The following is a 21,216-nucleotide window of genomic DNA, read 5'->3' as shown; positions in this document are numbered from 1 at the left end:
CGAGGTTAGGGGAAAATACGTAGTTTAACATATTAGAAAATGTTTACAGTTGTTTTGCTGAGAGACTCTAGCACCTCTAAGCTTTGGAGCAGGGGCTTGAAATTTGCCAAGAGGTTCACCATCGTGTCAGGGGCGTGCCTTTTTGCCAGTCCCATGAAAATCTGTCTGATCTAGCCAAGTTATGCTCTTCCAAAAAGCACATTTCACACAAGCCAAGTAGAAGTTTGTCAGCTAAATTCTCCAGAGTCTACACTGCGCACGCTCCATTCTAGGCTTCAGGGGACTCTGTGGCATTAGGCACGAACACATTTCGGGGAGGGCACTAGGAAATCTGAGATATAACTGGTTAGACTCAGCTCTCTGCAGTGAAGATGCTGAAGCCCCAGGTTGCGGCCCAGCTCCAGAAATTCTCAGCCTACGGTAACCAATCAGTGTAGATGCTCAAGCCCTCTGTTCTCTAACCCAGGGTCCACCAACTTGAGTTCCACTAATCCTGGGCTTCCATTACAGTGTCGACATACCCTGACAGCTGGAGATTCTCTCTCCTGTGTTCTCAGTATGTCTACATTGCAATAAAACACCCGCAGTTGGCCTGTGTCAGCTGACTCGGGTTCGTGGGTCTCAGACTGTGGGGCTATAAAATTGCAGTGTAGATATTTAGGCTCATGCTGGAGCCCAGGGAGCTAGGCAGCCATTCTGTGACAAATTCCAAGGTTTTTTTTTTCCCATTCCACTATGGAAAGATATTTTTTTTTCAAACCTTGGATTCTTTTTATGGCATGGAAAAATCTTGTTCCTTATCAGCGCTAATTAAAAGAAATATTGAAAACTGATAGAATTCAAGTTTCAAGGAACCCACATAAAATGTCCCAATGCACAGCACAGCCCTAATTCATTACCTGACACCATCCATAAACATGCACTGAATGAGACAGCAGTTATGTAGAAAAAATAGTATGTGATCATAATTTGGCTCCCTTGTGTATGTGCATTAGAGGTTTCATGGGCAACCCTAAACCTGGCATTTCCTAACTTCTGAGCACCTGAATCTGCAAACTTAATTTTCATTAAATATAGATATTTATATGTAATAGTTATAGAAGACAAGTGGACAAGGCAGTATCTGTGCTGCTGAAGTGAATGGGACTCTTTCCACTGACTTTAATGGGAGCCGGATTCATCCCCATGATAGTAGTATGAGTCTGTGGTAACCTGATTAATTATTGAGAGGCAACACAGACCCCAACCCTCACATGCCAATCTAGGCGCCAAGTGGAAAGCCAAGAGCCCTGGCACATGTCCACAATTCCCCACCACAATGATACCTTACAGAGGCACAGGGATCTGCTTACAGAAGTGCACCAAGGGCAAAATGGTGAGCAACAGCAGACAACTGCAAAGAATACTGCGATTTTCCAGGCTGATTGTAAAGAACTCAGGGAGCCATAGCACAGTTCGCATTGCAAGACACAGATAATACTATGGACAGGATGTAAGGGAATGGTTAGTAGTGGATGAATGAAACTGTGCAAGGTTCCAAAAGTCATTGAGAACATTTCACACAGTCTGTATGGTTAGTGATGTTACAATACTTAAATCTGTCACTCTAGGTTCATTAGTGCCCACCAGTGATATCTCAGTGTGGCATTTTGCCAACACAGAAGGAAAGGAAATAAAGAATCTACATTTTTAGAAGCAACCTCCCTATAGGTCACTTCAATGTTGATGACCACAAATGAGTAGTTGGTATCAATTTTACAGTCCACAGAAATACACAGCTCCTCAGAATCCTTTTTGCAGATCAATCACCGTTCGAGTCAGCAAAAGCTGATGGGTGCTATAACAAAGCAAAATTTCTGTTGACTTCAATTGGCATAAGACCAGGGCCATAAAGTGAACTAAACTGCTTTATATATACATTAGACAAAAACCCCTTGATGAGCCAAAATCATTAACTGAATACATGCCTGGGCTTAAGCAATGACAACTAAATACATTTTCAAACAAAATGGCTGAAAGCCAGTTCCTCCTTTAATTCCATGTAAAGATCTGACTTCTGGGTCATGTGTTTTAACTCCAGGAGCTAATGGCATCACCTAACACCTCTAGCAGGACAAACTAGCAACTCCCTGCTCTGCAATGGGCATTAGTGATCTCATCAGCTTCTGCAGTAAAAAAGCTGGACAAATTCTCACTTGAAATGAAATCACAATTCAGGGTGCAGGGTCCTCTGAGAGATTTGGGGTCTTAAACTGTGCATTTTTTAAAAAGCATTTTCACTTCATTAAACTAAATCAAATGTATCCTGTGGACACTAAAATATTTCCGAGAGAACAAGGAGTACCCAGGGCAATTTCACATGCTGTATTGGCCCAATACCTGCTTGTTTTACTCACATGATTATTCCTATCGATGTCAGTGGGATTACTTGTTTGAGTAAAGGTGGGAGCCATAAAGGTACTTCGGAGCCTGAGCCCTGTTTTTAGGCACTACTGTGATCCATAACCTCCCATTTGGCTGCCGCCTAACCCTAGAGGTGCCTAAACCCACTGAGCACTTAAGTTTTTGCAGTAAAAGTTCCCTAGGCACCTACGTTTCTGCCTCTGGGCATGTGCCCTGCTGATTCACTCTAAGTGTCCAGGCATCTATTCCCACCTAAGCCCTGGAACAAGCTATAAACCTGGGGGAAGCTAGGTGCTCCTCTGCCTAAGTTGCCTGTGGAGCTCGATCTTGTAGGTTTGCTCAGAGGGCACTTAACTCCACCTTAAAATCTTTAGCCCAATGGTTAGGATGCTCACCGGGATCTGAGAGAATCCCAGTTAAGTGCCCCCTGCAGCTGATGAAGAGAAAGGATTTGAACAGGTATCTGCTGCCTCTCAGCAAGTACCCTAACTACTGGGCTATAAAGTCGTTCTAACTCTTTCACTGTCCCAATGAATATTTAACTATTTAATTAAAGAGGAACAACTTCAATAGAAAGCGGCCAAGAGTCCTGTGGCACCTTATAGACTAACAGACGTATTGGAGCATAAGCTTTTGTGGGCGAATACCCACTTCTTCAGACAGATGTAGTGGAAATTTCCAGTGGCAGGTATAAATAGGCAATCAATAGGCGAGGCTGCGGGAGTCCCACGTCAGAAGATTCCATAGCCCTCAGGCCTACACTCAGAAGTGCTCTCAATGTGGTACCTGCCTGCCACTGCCAACCACTATATATATGGATTGGACTAGCAGCAAGGCTAGCCACCATGTAGAGCCTTCCTCCTCCTACAAACAAATCAATTTACTACCAATATTTTGTCAGCTTCAACTGTGCCTTGTAAATCTGAAAGAAGTCATAAATAAATGTGACATTTTCTCACGTAGAACAGACCAGAAACATACACGCTGGACGAGTGCGAGAAATAGAAGTCACAGGTCTACATAAAGGGTATTTTTGCAGCCAGCTCTGAGCCTGATTGTTCAATGTGGTGCACCCTTACTTCCTGTTAACTTCAATGGGAGCTAGGCATGCTCACCGGTGAGTATTCACAAAATGGAGCTGCCATGTGCAAGGAATGCAGTGTGTCAAGCTGCATTTGACTCTTCATTTTCAGATGGGTTTTATAGTGGCATCTAATACTATCTCATTAATTCTGACCATATTTTACAGCCCTTTGTATCCAGGCAGCAAAGACTTCCAGCCCCATGTTTCTACGATTCTGTGACCTGATGAACTTGTTGCCTGCAACAAACTGACTTTCAGTGGAATGCCCAGAGGAAAAATAAAAGCAGTTTTGTTGATATCATTTTTATTTAAAAAATGACAGTGAAAATATCCAAATTATCCCGATGATAAACTCACAGCTTTAGCTCTTCGTGACATCAGCTAGGGCCCACTACTGTAAACCTGTAGCTCTGGGGAAGGACATCTCCATGAGTGTTACCCTGTGGAGATTCCCCTATGGTGGACCTTCCCCTTGCAAAATAGGTTATAGGGCCCACCCCTAAACCTCCAAATAATACCTCAAAATAATTCTAAATGGCCAACGTTGTTATAATGAGCAATGAGCCTTTCCCCTCTAAGTCCAGTCCAGGTGGTCAGAGAACAAATGTTATCACCTGACAGTGTTTGATGGCTTATGTGAAGCATCAGAAAACACTAGCATCTCAATTAGCACTTTTAGTTTCAGCTCTAGTAGTGAGGATATGTGTACATGACTGTCCTTTACTGCTTGGTCCTTGCCTTTTAGGTTCCCCGTGGACCCTTTAGGGCAGGGGTAGACAACCTATGGCATGCGTGCCAAAGGCGGCACGCGAGCTGGTTTTCAGTGGCACTCACACTGCCTGGGTCCTGGCCACCGGTCTGGGGGGCTCTGCATTTTAATTTAATTTTAAATGAAGCTTCTTAAACATTTTAAAAATCGTATTTGTTTTACATACAACAATAGTTTAGTTATATATTATAGACTTATAGAAAGAGACCTTCTAAAAACGTTAAAATGTATTACTGGCACGCGAAACCTTAAATTAGAGTGAATAAATGAAGACTCGGCACACTACTTCTGAAAGGTTGCCAACCCCTGCTTTAGGGTACGTCTACATAGCAATTAGACATCCGTGGCCGGTCTGTGCTAGCTGACTCAGGGTCCCAGGACTCAGGCTGTGGGGCTGTTTCATTGCAGTGTAGACATCCAAGGAGGCCCCAGCTGGTTGGCCTCTAGGCACCATTGCAATATAAATGTTAAATAATAATCATAAAGCATAACCGTCAGATTGATAAAATATAACAACTGATTTCAGGTACAACAGAGAAAACCTGTAGGTAAATAAAAATCATAAAACTACCCAACTAGCTTGGCTAATTAGTTGTGTAATAACAGAAATCTTGATTATAGAAAAGAAATATTAGGTAAGAAATTAGAATCTTGCTTTGAAGGGGACAACCCTGTTCCATCAAAGTCAGTGGCAAAGCTCCCGCTGAGTCCACTGGGAAAATAATTCAGCCCTTATCTCTCTCACTTTCTCTCTGTACCATCACCATGTCATGTAGGGTCTGTATACTAGGCAATCAGAGGTGTGATTGCATCTTGGGGAGGCATATATCTGCTAGCTTTAATGTTGCTAGCGTGGCTAAAAATAGCAGTGCAGATGCAGCAGAGCAGAGTTCAGAGCGAGCTGTGGAAGCCCACCTGGAACACTGGGTACAGACTTGCATTACCAGCCCGCATTGGAGCCCGCCCTGCAGTGTCTTCACAGCAGTTTTTAATGCGCTAGCTACATTAAAGCTAGCGCAGAATTCCTACACAAGCGGCAGTCAGTCCTCTGTGCGAAGCGTAAATGTACCCTTGGTGTTGTGCTGCTGTTTGACATCCTCCTCAGTGACTGTATTTCCTCTCATTATAGCTAAACCATTTACCATTAACTCTCCTTTTGAAGTGGTAGGAATGCAAAGCTAGAATGTAGCACAAGAGTCATAGTGACTTCTAATTAAAAGACATGGTCCCTTGATAATGGAAGTTAAAATATTCATTGCAGTAGCCCCCAGAGGCCTTAACCAGGTCCAGGCTCCATTGTGCTAGGTGCTGCACAAACACGTAACAGTCCCTGTCTAAAAGAGTTTACAGTCTAAGTATTTTTCTTTTGCCTTTTCTCTATCAAAAACAAACAGTGTAGGATGGACTTCAACCACTGTCTGTTCCCTTTTATGCCATGATCCTGCAAAAACTTATGCATGTGCTTACAGTTATGAACCTAAATAACTCAATGAGATTGAACATGCGCATAAGTTAAGTAGGTGCCTAAGTATCTGCATGTTCGGGGCCTTCCTTCTGTTACCCATCAGCCCTGTTTTTCTCTGTTTTCCTTAGAGCCTTGTCTAACCGAGGCAAATTTCCTACAGCTTTCCCATTGCTGCTAACACTGGTACCGCTGCATTGCAATTAGCAATTTTGAAAGCTCAGCATACAGATGAGGTAAAAATGAACAAGGTGTTGATTAGATTTGCTCTGAAAAAGTCTAATACTCTTAACATGGTGTTAAAACCAGGATGTCTAGATTAGGGCTCCCAATGTTAACACTGCTGCTGCCGAGCCACTCTCACCATCAGTGAGCATTTACTAGCTCTCTAGCAGAGACAAGGCCATGTATTGCATAGTTTTGCTTAAGAGAAAATATGACCTCTTCATAACAGCAACATGCAAAGACACCTTTAAAAGTGCAAGGAGTCCGGTGGCACCTTAAAGACTAACAGATTTATTTGGGCATAAGCTTTCGCAGGTAAAAAACCACTTGGTTTTTTACCTGCGAAAGTTTATGCCCAAATAAATCTGTTAATCTTTAAGGTGCCACCGACTCCTTGTTGTTTTTGTGGATACAGACTAACACGGCTACCCCCTTATACTTTAAAAGTGCTTCACATTTGTCTCTTTGACAATGCCCATCTGTTTTAGATGGCTGGTGCCTACGTCAGTTATACAGCATCTTAAAATCCTAACTGGTACATTATTATATCTAAAAGCAAAATGTATAAATGAAAATAAAAATAAGAATAATTTCCATACCAGTACTGAAAGACCATACAAACTGAACTATCTCTTTGCTGCTAGAAATGGTCCCTTCAGTTAAGGGCTGAGGGATGGGTGGGAAGCTGGCACCTGTTCTTTGAATAAACAAGAGGCCTTCAGGTTTCAAAGTGGCCATCACAGCTTTCACTAATATGACAAAATCAACTTACTTTTTCTGGATACTTTCCCCTGTTGTTTGTGCACTTTGTTTTAAATAGGATGGACCCCCTCCTCTGCCTTGCAGATTGCTTCAACCACTACTTCCTCCTTTCTCCTCCTTTCCGTTTAACTCTTTGGTTTGCTGTTTCTCAGGCTCCATAATTAAGCCTTTTTGTCTCCCTTTTCTTCCCTGGCTTTGGTCTATGAATAGATCATTTGTACTTCTCCACCATTAATGCGTGTGTGGGTGTGTGCTACTTTTTTCAGCTGGTTTCATAGTAGACAGGAAGAAGGAGTGTGAAGACTTAATAAATACGGTTTGGCAGGGAAGGTGGTTTTCTTTAGCTTTTATCCAGAAGTCACTTTGCATTCTCTGTCAGGGGATCTTTTCCTGATCATTCATTTTTAATGCCATCATAGAAAGTATTACAGATATATCACCAAATGCCTTTAACAGTGACTTGATTCTCCACTATCTTCCTTACACCTTGTGTAGCCACATACTGGTTTGCTCCTCCTGTGAATTTGTAGTGTGGGTAATGACAGGAAGTTGCAAGAGACACCAAGAGACATCTGAGGTCTTGTGTTGGGGTTGGTGTGTTGCGCAGCTGCTGCTCTGTGTGCCTTCCATACATCTAATTCTCTTTAACAGATGATTCATGAGGCTCACAGTTGTCTCACTGATCCATCCTACAGTATGATCCTATGGGCCTGATTTTCATTTATACTAAGTCCCCTTTATGTTCATCTGGCAGCATAAATAGGCCCTGAAGGGGTAGAAATAGACCCCCTGGAATACTCCCTATACAGATGGTCTCCTTAGCTGGTGTAAGCACTTTATACTGGCCCTGCTCCCAGCATCTGGCATAGGAAGGATGTCAGGATAGGGAGGGGGCAACCAGTGCTTAATTTGTAATGAAAGAGATGCTGGGGATCAAGCAATTTTTTTTACATTCATAAGTGACGTGGCAAGCGCAGAGGTGCTGGGGCTATGAATTACCAAGCCTAGAGGTGCAGGGGCACAGCCTTGGCACAAATTAAGTACTGGGACAAGCCAGGGATGGAGCAGGAACATAACTGCAATGCACCGTACTACAGTTATTCTCTGCTCCCCATCAGGCTGCTCTAAATTACATGGGAGGCTGGGCAAGTCCCTGCAGGCCTAAAAACATGAGGAGTGCAAACCAGCTTCTCCATCTGCCTCCTTCCAAAACGTAGGGGCAGGAGAACTGAGACCTCTGATTCTAAGTAAAGAGCATCATCCAGCTGTTCTGTGACTTCTCCTGCCATTACGGGAAAAACTCTGCCCAGTCTTGCAGAAGTGCAATTGAGAGAGAGAGGAATCAGGCAGTGTTCCTCCCCAACCCATGTACCTATTGGGCTGGCTATATACCTGTGAGCGCTTGGCAGCGGATACAGCCAAAATGTTTAAGGCACCATTACCTGGAAGGATTGGTCAGCTGGCTTGGGGTGATCTTCACCTGTCAGAGAACTTTATCTTAAAAGGAGAAGAGACTGAGACAAAGCAGTTACAGAAAAAGCCCGTCAATTTAACAGATTATTGATAATAAATAAAAGTGGGCAAACAACACATGAAGGGGACAGTGTGTGAAACAGGAGACAGCTCACCAAGTACCACTCTGACTGCGCGTACTGCTAAGAAAGTACAAAGTGTTCCTTCAGCACAAAGGGTGGGAGTCTTAAAGGTGCCGTACCCTTACAAAGACAGGCTCTTTGGCCCATGTTGTGTCTCCAAGATCCATGTGCTGAGAGGGGCCTTTATGTGTAGATCTTCCTTGCCACATGTGGAAGGGTGAGGCACAGCTGCCTCCATGGCCCTGGCCTCCCATCCCTGGGACCCCTGAGGTTTTCACAGGAGTTGTGGGAGAGGCAGGCCATGGAGGAAGGCACACTATAGAGTTGCTCAGGGAAAGATAATACACCACTGCTCAACTCCACTGCTTTAAGGGGATTTGGTAGCATCTCCTTCTGGGGAAGCCTTGATAGCACAGCTCCGATGGAGCCATGCTGCCAGGAAACAAAAGGAGATTCCTGGGCTCCAGAGCCAGTGCAGAGGCACTGTGCCTCCATTGAATGGCCTTGGCCTTTTGTGGACCCCCCCAGGGTCGTTGGTCCTTGGAGGGAAAACTGACAGCTGCTTCCTTGGATGTTCCCTGACAGAAATGTATGGAGCGGAACTCTATGAACTCCCTGCCCACAATCACTTTATACATCCAAGTTTCCAAATAATTTCTTTTAGATAACCAAAACTTGCTCTTGTCAGTTGAACTTGTGTGGTGTGAGGTTATGTGGCTTTTTGAAATTGCTGAAAGAGTTGTGAATAACCTATTAAATCAAAAATCCCCACCCAGTATACAGTGAGAACAGAAACTGGGCTGCACTACGTTGTATAATAGTAGGCACTTGATGCCTACAGAAATGCAGCCAGAAAATCTCACTATACCCTGAAGTTTCTTGACAACAAACAAACCTGAGAGAAAAATATTTTGGGAAATGTTTGTAGAGATTCCCCTGTTCCTTTCTCTCAGGAAGTGGTTTATTACACTCCGGGCAGTTGAGAACCCCTCTCCAAATGCCACATCTGGTATCCCTAGCCTCTGTTTGCCAGAAGCTGGGAATAGGCGACAGGGATGGATCACTTGATGATTACCTGTTATGTTCATTCCCTCTGGAGCACGTGGCATTGGCCACTGTCCGAAGACAGGATACTGGGCTAGCTGGTCTGACCTAGTATGGCTGTTCTTATGTTCACATGGAGAGCGATTTTCTAAAGTGACTAGTGATTTGGGGTACCTTTGTTTTTGGGTGCCCAACTTGAACTGCCTTAAAGAGGCCTAATTTTCAAAAAATACTGAGCACCCACCCCTGAAAAGCCATCCCCTTACTGTGTCTCAAGTAGGGCAACCAGAAAATCACTAGTCATGTTGGAAAACCTTGGCCTTAACTTCTGAATTATTTCCTTGGCCTTGTTTCATCATGGTTGCCTCATGGAGTTACTCAATATACTTCCATGGATCTGCAAAGGTTATGTTGCAGGGGAGCGGCCTTAGGCTCTGTCCTGAAAAACCATGACACATACTTAGCTTTACAATGTTAGTAGTCCCACTGAAGACAACAGGACTATTCAAATGCTTAGAGTTATGCATATATATTAGGGTTTGAAGCATGAGGGTTTAGTTTCTACGAGGGGCTTCACAGGAGCACATTCGCCTGATGTATTGGCCACCACACTTTCCCAGCCCACTGCTGCTTACTTCGGGGGTTATTCCTAGCACCCCTGGCAGAAGTTGGCATACACAAGAGTGAATCCAGTCAATGATATTTACAATTGTATGAGGTAGTTTTAAAACTCAATACAACATTGTCTATCTATCAGAGAAAAAATTAAATGACTAGATGGTTGCCCAGAACTCATAAAAGAACAGAAGCAGCTTCTGAAGCAAAGGAGCTAATGCATTACAGCAAAGGCTTCATCTTCTGACAAGCAATAAGTGCTCCTAGACCAAATCAGATTAGTAATATAGGCTACTTATCTAGACATGTGCTGGCAATTTCCAAAGGCTTCCTGTTCTCTTTATAATAATAATAATACTTAGCACTTCTACAATGATGTCCAAAGTGACAGACAAACATGGACTAATTAATCCTCACACACCCCTGAGAAGTAAATAAACAAGTATTATCATCCCCCTGGTTTAGATGGGGAAACTGAATCAGAGAGGAGAAGTGACTTGCCCAAAATCATATAGCAAGACAGTGACAGAGCCAGCACTAAAAGTCAGGATTATCTGAGTGCCAAAGTCATTCACTCTCCTCCAGAGTCAGGGTGCCGGCTGCAGCAGGGTTACTCTCCTAGCAACACACTTGACTCAGCTGATCGTGGAAGGGGCTGCCTAATTGATTGTATTTCCTGATTGATGGAGGGATAGACTCAGCAGTGCCCAGAGATTGCTGGCTACTCAATGTGTTGGGGTGACTGTTCTCCATCCTTGATTCCCCTGATCTCACTTCCTGACTGAATTTCTGGCTCACGCATAGGCTCTGGCATTTGGCTTCTGATCCCTGACTCTGACCTTTGGCTTTGCTCTTGACTGTGCCCCTGCATGGGCCATGGTCCTGATTCTTGAATCTAGCTTGGCTCTGCTCTAATCTCCAGGCATGGCCCACTCCTGTGGCTCTCACTTTCAGGCATGACCACCCTCATCCCAGTTGTCCTTGACATCCACACCATACTAGCTCTCAACTGATTCCTGGCTCTTCCAATTGACTGATACTGACTTGGGTGAGGGGTATTTCCACAGAAAGCTCTGGGAAGGCCTGTAATGATTTCACCTCATTCCCAACCATGCATTTAGAACAAGCGATAATGAAGAGATCCATCAAAGGTTTTAGCCTGGGCCCAGTGCGTGCTGAGACAGCACTTGGGAACCTTTGGTTAGTGCTTCACAGATGCCCATGCACTGTAGGCATGTTCAACAAGATGACTAGTTGCTTTAATGTTTAGTCATCATGCATGAATTATTCAGCCTCTACAGCAACTTCATGCACGTGCAAAGTTGTCTGCTAACAACGCTGCTACTCTCATGGATATACATGGGAAAAGGAGGGAAACATGGTGGTGGGGGGGTGTTTAGTTTTTGTGTATGTTTTTGTTTGTTTTGCCTTTGCCAGGGAATGGAAGCCAGGCTGGAACTCTGCTGCTAAATCACTCTCCTCGCAAACACTGTAGTGAATTAAATTTAATTGCTGAGGGTGCCAATTCAAAGAAATCTCTGGTCATAAGTCTCTAACCAGTTTTTACCCTCCGCTTCCCACAAATGATGAAATTTAGTATGGCAAATCAGGATTTATAGAGACATGAGATAAAATCCTGTTCCCAATGGTGCTAGCACTAGATTATTGTATTGCTCGTAATAAAATACTAACAGAGTAGGCAGCCAGTTTGCGCATGATGTGATCTAAAAATAGAAGACTAGAATGAACACAGTTCAGAAAGTGGTTGGTTTGTCTTGTGATTCACATGGCCATTTAAAAATATTTCCTGTTGTGAAGGTATAAACTCTTTTTAAAAAAATACATTTTGGTTGATGAGTTTCTAAGTGTCTTTTTTTTCCAGTTGTCCTTGGTAGAGGAGAATAATTTGCTACTGCAAAATAGTGCAACTGGTAAATAAAATAAAGCATATTTTTGTGTGGTGTCATCATCCATATATTAGCATGATAGAATGCGTCAAAATCTATTATAGTCTATAAGTAAGCAAAGCACGTACCATAGGTTATGGTGTCGCATAGAGGTAACATCTGTAGAGATGATATGGGAGTGGTGGAAGAGCTGATGTGAGTAAACCACATTCACATTTGTTTTTGATATTTTTCTAAAGAGTTTCGCAGAAGTGAAAGAGGAAGAAAGCAGGATTGGTCTAAGCAGAAAGTACCAACGTAAAAAACCTTTTTCCTTATCGTGCGAGGAGAAGCTTTTTATCATTGCACCTTATCTTTAGTGTCTAAGACGTCTGAATGTTCTGTCTTTGCTCACCTGCAAGGTAGTTCTAGAAAACATTTTAACAAACAACATGTCCTTCCTAGATTTGTTCACAAAATAGAATTTATAACCTTACCTTTAAAAAAAAAGATTTTTTTAAGCCTGAAATTCTGCTTTTCTATTGGGGTCGGGGAGTGAGAAAAAGAGTGAAGAATATTCTAAATTTACTTTCCTGAAATTCACATTGACTGTTCATTTTCTTTGAGATTGATTTTCTTTTGGGATTTGGTTAAGATTATCAAAAGCATTGAAGGGGATTTAATCTTAATCCCCTTTACCATTATATCTGAATACTATTTTCTTTACTTTGGGGATGTAGGTACTATATAATTTCTAGCACTGAACAGCCCGATCAGCCCATATCTTCATTATTTCAGCAGTCCAAAGTAATGACACTGGGATATCTATGGAAATTTCCAAATGCTGCTTCATTCCTTCTTCTCCATTAGCAAAATCCATATATACATGATCTCTCACATCTATTTGTATCTGGTGGCATAGCTACCACCTCCACTTTTGGTATCCCTATTCCCTTTGAGCTATGAGGTACAAACTATTCCCTTTTTCAGTAGATTGCCACCAAAGTAGTGTTCTGCCAATTCTTTACCACATAGGATAGTAAATCTTGTATCTTCTTACTCCCTTTAGTTCAGCATTCTTCTTCGTTATCAGATTAAATAACAACAATCTCTCATGATTCACACACGTACACACTTTAGATAGCAGATAAACTGTATGCTTCATTCTAGTAGTGAGTTATTTTACTAAAAAAAGACTAGTATTAAGAGTTTAAAATTTTTAAAAAAGGTTTTCAGAAAGAACACTCATTTCCTTATGCTTCACCTACTGCATGATATAACTATGAGTTTGCTCTGCTCCCATCAAAATTGGCTACTAAGGAAGTAAGAGTGGGCCGTAAAACAGAAACAAGAATTAAACACCATGAAAGATAAGACCCCCGAAGAAAGAAGATGGAGACTCACTAAACAGTGGTGATCTTTCTGAATACATTCACAGCAGCTAGACACAAGAGTAGGATTTGCAGAAGTGCTCAGCACTGGCCTAGCTCTGTTTCCATTGAAGTCAAGGACAGATTCTGGCTTTTGGAGGCTGGTTAGATGGATGCATCAGAATTCTGGTTACAGGGCAACCATTCCCTTTGAAACAGGCCCCTGACAACAAAGAGACTTCCACAGCAAAGTCTCCTATATGATCCAGTAACTATACGGGATGATGGGCGGGAAGAAGGGGGTGGCGGGGGGAATCCAAACCATTTATGTAGAGGAGGCCGCAGGAAGAACTAGAATTCAATCTTTTGATATTCTCAGAGGTCTTCGATGTCTCATTTTACATCGACTTCCACTTACTTTGCACAAGTTTCAGGGCAGCCATGAATCATCCTATTAGAGTATTACTTAAAGGCTCCCTTTAACCTGGAACACAACAATCATTGTAACTCCTCTTTGGAGGACAGGGGAGAGGACATTTTAAAAAGAAAAAAAAATTCTCCAAATGATATCACAACCTGCACTGTCATCATAAAGACCCTTGCAGTACTTTCTCAGGACCTGACTCAATATAAGATACATCTAACGCACTTTCCACCCCACAGAAGTCATTCTAAGGTTTCTGTGGCCTTGTGTTGGTGTCTATAATTGGAAAATTGGACACATTTTTATAGACTCATTTTGTGTTTCTTTAAGGTAATTGTCACTTTAAAATAAAAGTAGCCAACTGGTACATCAGAATTCACCCTGAGAAAGGAGGGTCAGGATCACAGATTGTATCTGTGAGCAGCTGGAAACACTGCAGCAAGCTAAAAATGTGGGTTTGCTCTTCATGACTTGACTGAGGCATGAGAATTCTTTTGTTTGCTACCCCATCAGCTGCAAAATACAAAGGTCAGAAACCAAAAACTGCCTCCTATTTTTTAAATAAAGAGATAAATTAATTACACTCTTCAAATCATAACATCTAACATTTAAAATCCCTCTTTTTAACTTTCCCAGGATTGCAAACAAACAAACAAAAAAAGAAGAAAGAAAGAAGCATTACTAATCACATGCTCAAGTCCTATTTTTAGGTACAATGTGACCCACAAAACTCCCACTCAGCTGCTACCTAATCCTTTTGGCACCTAAACTAACTTGGCACCTAAGTTTTTGCCTATGAGAATGTAAAGTGCTGCCTAGCTCTGGGCATCTGGGTGTCTATCACCTGCTTCAGCCTGACAGCAATCAATGTACCAGGGGAAAGATAGGTGTTCCTCCACCTAAGTCATGTGGTGCCTGATCCAGTAGGCATGGTCAAAGGCCACCTAACTCCCCGCAAAACAACCAGAAGGAGGAGTAGAGGTTCTATTATCACTTTTAGCCGAATGGCCAAGACACTCATCCAGGATGTGGGAGACCCCCAGTTCACGTCTTCCCTCTGCCTGATTAGGAGAAGGGATTTGAACAGTGATCTACTCTTAGGTAAGCGCCCTAACTGCTGGGGTATGGAATATTCTGATATGGGGGTTCCCTCAATCACACCTATTCAAGTTGTTCCACCTTAATTACATAATTGAATAATTAAATATTAATCGGGACAGATAAAAAGTTAGAATGACTATAGCCTACTGCGAGGTAACAAATTCCTGTTATATCTCTTCTGTTCATCAGGCAGAGGGGGGGACTTAAACTGTTCCTCTCCCATATCTGAGGGGAGTACCCTGACCACTGGGCTAAAGGTTATAAGGGAGCTCCTCTGCCCCTCCCCCAAGCTGTTTTGTGTGGAGTTAGGCAGCCCCTGAGCACACCTACAAAACTGGGCCCCAACCATGACTTAAGTGGTCAAACGTCTATCCTTCCCCAGTTTGTGAATCACAAGCAGAGATAGGTGCCTCCTTGCAGCCTGAACTTGCCTCTGAAAGGGAACAGGGCTTTGCACACATACCTCTGGTCAGTGTCTCCCATTGGCTAGCTTAGGAGGCTTCCTGTCTAGCATGCAGGCTTTGTGGATCCCATTCTGAGGTTCCAGTGTCTCCCCATTCATTGTTTAGGGAGCCTAGGGTGCCTAACTCGGGCCCTGTGGATTGCAGTGTTTTCCTGTGATCTTCTAGGCACCTAAAAGTTAGGTGCTGTGACACTCATCACGACACCTAAGTCACTTTTGTGGATCCAGGCTTTATATAGCACCTGTCATCCAAGAAACTCTGGGCACATTACGGACATCAATATTAACTCCAGTAAAATTAATGACATAACATTGGGGTAATAGTGAAGCCAGTGAGAGCACAATCAGCCCCATTAATTCAACTAACCACAAAGCACTATTGTGCTCTGCCTATGACTCTTGAATGAATATTATAGTTAAGATAAACATGTAATTTTTCACTCTGAGAAGAAATGGGGAAATTTTAGAAGGGCGATAGAATCACTTGTTGATCTGTAGGGGATTTATATGCATAATTTATTTGAGCATGAAGGGGAATACTGAGGAACAGTTTTCACTTTAACATTAGGAAACTTTATGTCCTTCAGTTAGCTTTCAAAAGAAGGAAACTTTGGCTTGTATAACTCTGCATACCGTCTAAAACACATTTGCAAGAGAATGGAACAACTATTACTGAGTGGGTTGTTGTGCTTTCAGCACATTAGCACTGTTATTTTTATGAATCCTTGGGGTCTACTTTTTGGTGGGCTAGCCCAAGCAGGCATAAAAAGTCAAAAAGCAAGAAGAGCTTTTGTTAAAACCCCTTCTCTCTCCTCCCTTTCCACATTCTCTGCCTCCCATGTGCTATTGCTTGCACCTCTAGGAGTATGCCTACAGAGTGCACAGGAGTGAGCCTCCCAGCCTGGGTTGGCAGAGCTCATGCTCCAAAAAATAGCTGTGCAGACAGCACTTTGAAGTTGCGCCTTGGGCTAGAGCTTGGGCTCTGAAGCCTTGGGAGGGGAGGATGCATGCTCAGAGCGCTGTGCTGGCTGTGTAGACATGCCTTAGAAGGTAATGCATTAACAAACTTGAGGGAATTCAGAGAAGAGCAACAAAAACAACAAAGGGGCTGGAAGAACCCACTCCATTTTCTCAGTTGGTGTAGATGGGCTAGTTATTGCAATCTGTTTCTAAGGTGCTTCTCACCTTTGTACTTTATATATGAGTAGTCGTGAGCACAAAAATGCCATTGACTTCAGTGGGAATTACATAAATGTAAGAGTGGCAGCCCCTAAGATTACGGAGCCGTGGTCATCCCTGTTATTACTTTAGAGTGTTCAGTGGCAATGCACGTGCCCTGAATTGCTCAGATGTAGAAAGATGGAAGCAGCACATGACTGTCCTGGAGATCTGTGTACCAAACACCACGGGGGGGACATGGCCGGAGGGCAGTCAGCCATTGGGTCCCATGACTGCAGTTGGTATCCTGTTGACTGCCCAACTAAAAAACTGCAACATTAATGGTAAAACATAGCAACTTCCCCTAGTAACAGGACTTTTTTACCAGATATAGGACCCATATGTAATCGACCAACATTCAGAGAAAATACAGTGCCAGCAACATGGCCCTAACTTAGGCTTCACACTGGGAGGGGTGACAAACAAAAGGAGAAGCTATGGCATGATAAGGGCTATAACAGTGAAAGATCCCTTGGGGAAAACAGCAATTATATAGCCTGGGAGGATCACATAAGAGGAGCAGAGTGAGCACACACCACTGGTCTGTAGGAATAAGGTGGGGGAGCATTGTCCAAAATCATAGTGAGGGACATTAGCATCGCAGAGCACGCACTCTTCCAAGTGCACTCTACCAAGTGGTATCACCTTGAAATCCCTGTGTGGGTCTAGCTCTCACAGCAACACTTCTCCAATATACACGTTTACCTATTTCCAGTAGGGCAGTGACTTCAACAGGGTTGTACACATGTCACTGAGAGATTATCACACATTCTGTTGAAATAACAAATGGGCACCAGAGTTACGATGACCACTGTTTGGTCTATTTTTCTTTACCTCTGCTGTCTGTGTTTCTCTCTAACCTGTCCCTACTGCTTAGATCTTGTCTCCTTTCTTTTCTGTACATTTATCTTTCTTTTTTTTTTTTTTTTTAGGTATCCACTCATTCTTTTCAGTCCTTTTAATTCTGCCATTTTTCCTCTTCTATGTGCTCTTTTTTCTTTTTCTTCTGCTGTTGCATTTTTCATCACTTTCTCCTCCATTTTTGTGCCACCCTGCTTTCTCCAGGATTGGTCAGAATATTGCCTCCGAAGTGCTCCCCTTGTAAGAGAGTGCAGAAGGTGAATATTCTCATACATTTCTCTTAGAGGTCTTTTTGCCTCACCCATAGGGAGTCTGACTAGGAATAGACAGATTCCTTCTGCATGTGCCAAAGCTCTTATGGAAGGAGCCTGATCAATTTTCCTTTCCAGCAGCAAAGAGTTAGATACAGAAGAAAATTAACTAGTCCAGGTCACTTTATATCTCACCAAGCTCATGGGATCCTGCACAGGGGCTGTAGTAATTTTACTTTGTAGCCTGTTCGGGGGTGGGGAGAGTTGGCATATCCTGATGATTGACCAAACAGTAGAATAATTTTTAATTCATGTGTGAGCCAGATGTATACATTGATTGGACACATTTGGCTCATATGCCAGGAGTTTGCCTTGAGGAAAATAAAGAGGAGGCATTTTTGGATTATGTAAAGCAGTCAGTCTCACAGGTAAACTGTGAGTGAATGGTAAGAAATATGTGCTGGACGATTACTAACAGTTGGACAAAAAGCATGTCTTTTACATGCTTTGTTAAATTTTCTTTTTAGTTTTATGTACAGCATTTTCATTACAGAACCAAGAGATGTATTTTTACAAAAATGGATAAAACTGGTTAAAAATATGGAGAGAGAGAGAGAGAGTAAAAGTGATCAATGTTAGGCAGATAAAACCCTTTTTGGGACTCCAATTTTGTTTCGACTGGTTTTCACATGCAACTATTCTAGTGTGCCTTGGATCTGCAAGAAACAAATCATGTTTTATTTGACTGATTTATATTCAAACAGGGGGCTCAGTGCTTCCCCCATTGCAGGCAGTGGCAAAACAGTTACGGGCTTCGAGCAAAGCTGGATCGGGCCTATACTCAGAACTCAGATAGATGCTTCTCTTTGATTTTATACACTGATTGTGGTATATAACTGAAAACTATTTTTTCCGGATGCTTAATATTCTCTTGTTTTCATGTCAGAATAAATTCTGGGCTAAAGGCAACTGTTCTATTCTCATGACTCAGATACAGTTCTTGCAGCAACCTGTGAAATATTCTAGAGAATACATAGAAGAAGGGAAAGCCTGTGAAAGACCTAAACACAGGCTAATATAACGAAGGGCCCAATCCTGACAAAAGTTATGTGCATGCTTACCTTTTGCACGTAAGTAATCCACTGGGGCAGATCCTCAGCTGGTGTAAACTGTCCTAGACACATAGTTTCGATGGAGCTGTCACTATTTACACAACCTGAGGATCTGTCCCATTAACTTCACTGGGATTACTCACATGCTTAAAGTTTAGCACATGTGAACATCTTTGAACATGTGAACAGACAAGCTGGGTGAGGAAATATCTTTTACTGGACCAAATTCTGTTGGTGAGAGAGTTACGTTTTCCAGCTTACGCAGAGCTCTTCTTCAAGTGTGGGAAACTAATTCAGAGTGTTACCTGTGTAACCTCAAAAGTTTGTCTCTCACCCACCTTGTCTCTGGAATATCCTGGCACCAACATGTCTACAACAACGCTGCATACATAAAAACCTTGTTTCTCAGTCAAATTACAACAGCTGTGTTTTAAAAACAAAGAGCTAAACCATGTGATTGTATTACAGTAAATTGTCACACACGAAACAAAAAAAACGTGAATTTTCCTGAATTTGGTTTTTTGTTGACACATGCCAGCCTTTAAGAAGGATATATACATAGTTGTCAATGAAGTATAGTGCTATACAAATTGATACAGTGTCTCATTCCAACAATTATAGCAACTGTATCACTGAATATGTAAATATAAACCTTCACTGGGATCCAGGGTTAAATGCAGGTGGTAAGTATGAAACAGGTCTGCCGATGCTCATTTTTAATTAGAAACAAGGCCTTAAAGCTTTTAGTATTATTAATAAACTGAAACCTGTCTTAAAAGCTCCCTCGAGGAACTGGAAACAATTGGCTATTTAACAGAAATAATCCTCTAATAACTAGAGTAGAATTTTAGTTGTGTTTGTGGATACATTGGAGAGAACTCTTAAGAAGGTAGGTTCCCTAATAAAGGTTGTCTCTTTGTTATTATTATCCTTGTACCACTTAAAGGCCCCAACCCAACTGTGTTGAGCTCTGTATAAGCACGATGAAAAGATGGTCCTAGCCCTGAGGAATCTAATGTATAGATTTCACTGTAATAAAAATAATAGTAAACCAAAGCGTGTCCACTCAATGGGGATCATACACAGGCCCTTCCGCTCACAGGTCTCTACCACTAGATCTAAAAAAGCTCTCTTTTATAGGTGAGATAGTAGGAAGTTGTAAAGTCACTGGGACCAACAACTGGGGCGTGGGGAGACCTAATTATATACGTAGTAGGTCACTGTATTACATATTCTCCCAAGCATCCAAAGTTCACAGGAGTTCAAGTCCTACCCATCAGGGCATTTTGTAATGAACTATCGTTGCATACACAGCCAGCAAAGTCATCAGTGGAGACTGAACCTGGAGCCGTCAGCACTAAACATGCTGACAGACTCCATCATGTCTTAAACTGAACAGCAACAGCAACATAATGCCATATCCTTAATGCACGGAAAAGAGAAAAAGAAAGCAAATGTCTTTTACATGTGAGTTTTCTATTGTGGAGATAAACTTTTAAAGTGCATGTACAGGTCTGACTGGATTCTTCAGTGGGCTGAATAGGTGAGAAAATGCTTGGCCAGAGTTTCACAGAACAGTGAGAGAGAAAATATAACCTATGCATTTAAACTGGGAAAAGTACACATTAGAACACTAACTATAATCTACAGAGTAAATATACAATTGTGGGCAGGATTTTTCCTGAATTTTGAGGAGTTTGTAAAAATATCTCCTTATATTAGCAACAGGCAGCCTCAGTGTACAAACTGTCACTTGTTTCCTCGCCGAGGCAGGTCAGGTCATAAAGGAAATGAGCAACTGTACATCCTCCTCTTAGTTTCACCACAATCACATGATGCAATCACTAGTGCTAGGGAGCAATCACAGACCGGAAGCCATAGTCTGTTGATCTCTGGTATAGACAGTACTCAAAAGATTTAATACAAACGGAAACCAGTTAATATATTAATTAAACTTAGCACTGAGGCAGTGCATTGTCAAAGCACTGTCTAATCATTAACGAATTAATTCTTATAACAACTCTTTGGGATGGTTAATTCAGTAACATTCTAAGTCTCTACTGGGGTTCCTTCTGAAGCAGTATAGTTCTGCATTTCCACTACCCTCTGTACAGGGCACAAATGAGCCCCTGGGGACTGGTTCCCCACTGCCATGCACTCTGTGTGATCATTTGGGAGCACCAGACAGGGACTTAGGAATGCTGCCCTGTGGGCTGACCTTGGGCAAGTTGCTGTCACTCTAGGTGCCTCATTTCTGTAAAAAAGGGATAATGACAACTACTTCCTTTGTAAACCAGTTTGAGATCTACAGATGAAAAACACATATAAAAGTTAGATTTTAGTATTTAGACCAGAGTGGAAAGTAGGTGTAAAATGCTGCCATTGTTCTTGGTAGTGTTTTAAATCCACTTTGCACGATGTAAATAACTATACAAGTTTTGACTACACTACGACAACAATGACTATACTTGTCTATATTTCAAGTTGAGCCAATTTAACTCAGGACTTGTCCATATGAGAAAGTTGGACCGGTTTAACCTAAGATGTGACCTGAAACCAATTTAGTTAAAC

General features: G+C 42.2%; 1 protein-coding gene across 3 annotated transcripts in view; it reads left to right on the top strand.

The window, feature by feature from the left end:
- Window positions 1–21,216, top strand: part of LOC144264023 (P2Y purinoceptor 8-like) — a 43,561-nt gene that overhangs the window by 8,019 nt on the left and 14,326 nt on the right. For 2 of the 3 annotated variants that reach the window (XM_077815249.1, XM_077815256.1), the window contains exon 3: window positions 3,367–3,520. The exons of the other annotated variant lie outside the window; for it this stretch is intronic. The gene's annotated coding sequence lies outside the window, so the exon portion shown is untranslated. The remainder of the gene's footprint in view (window positions 1–3,366; window positions 3,521–21,216) is intronic. 3 annotated transcript variants of the gene reach the window in all.

The sequence above is a fragment of the Eretmochelys imbricata genome, chromosome 1, assembly GCF_965152235.1.
Source record: "Eretmochelys imbricata isolate rEreImb1 chromosome 1, rEreImb1.hap1, whole genome shotgun sequence".
NCBI classification, from domain to species: Eukaryota; Metazoa; Chordata; order Testudines; family Cheloniidae; genus Eretmochelys; species Eretmochelys imbricata.
This window is presented reverse-complemented; position numbering and strand designations above follow the sequence as displayed.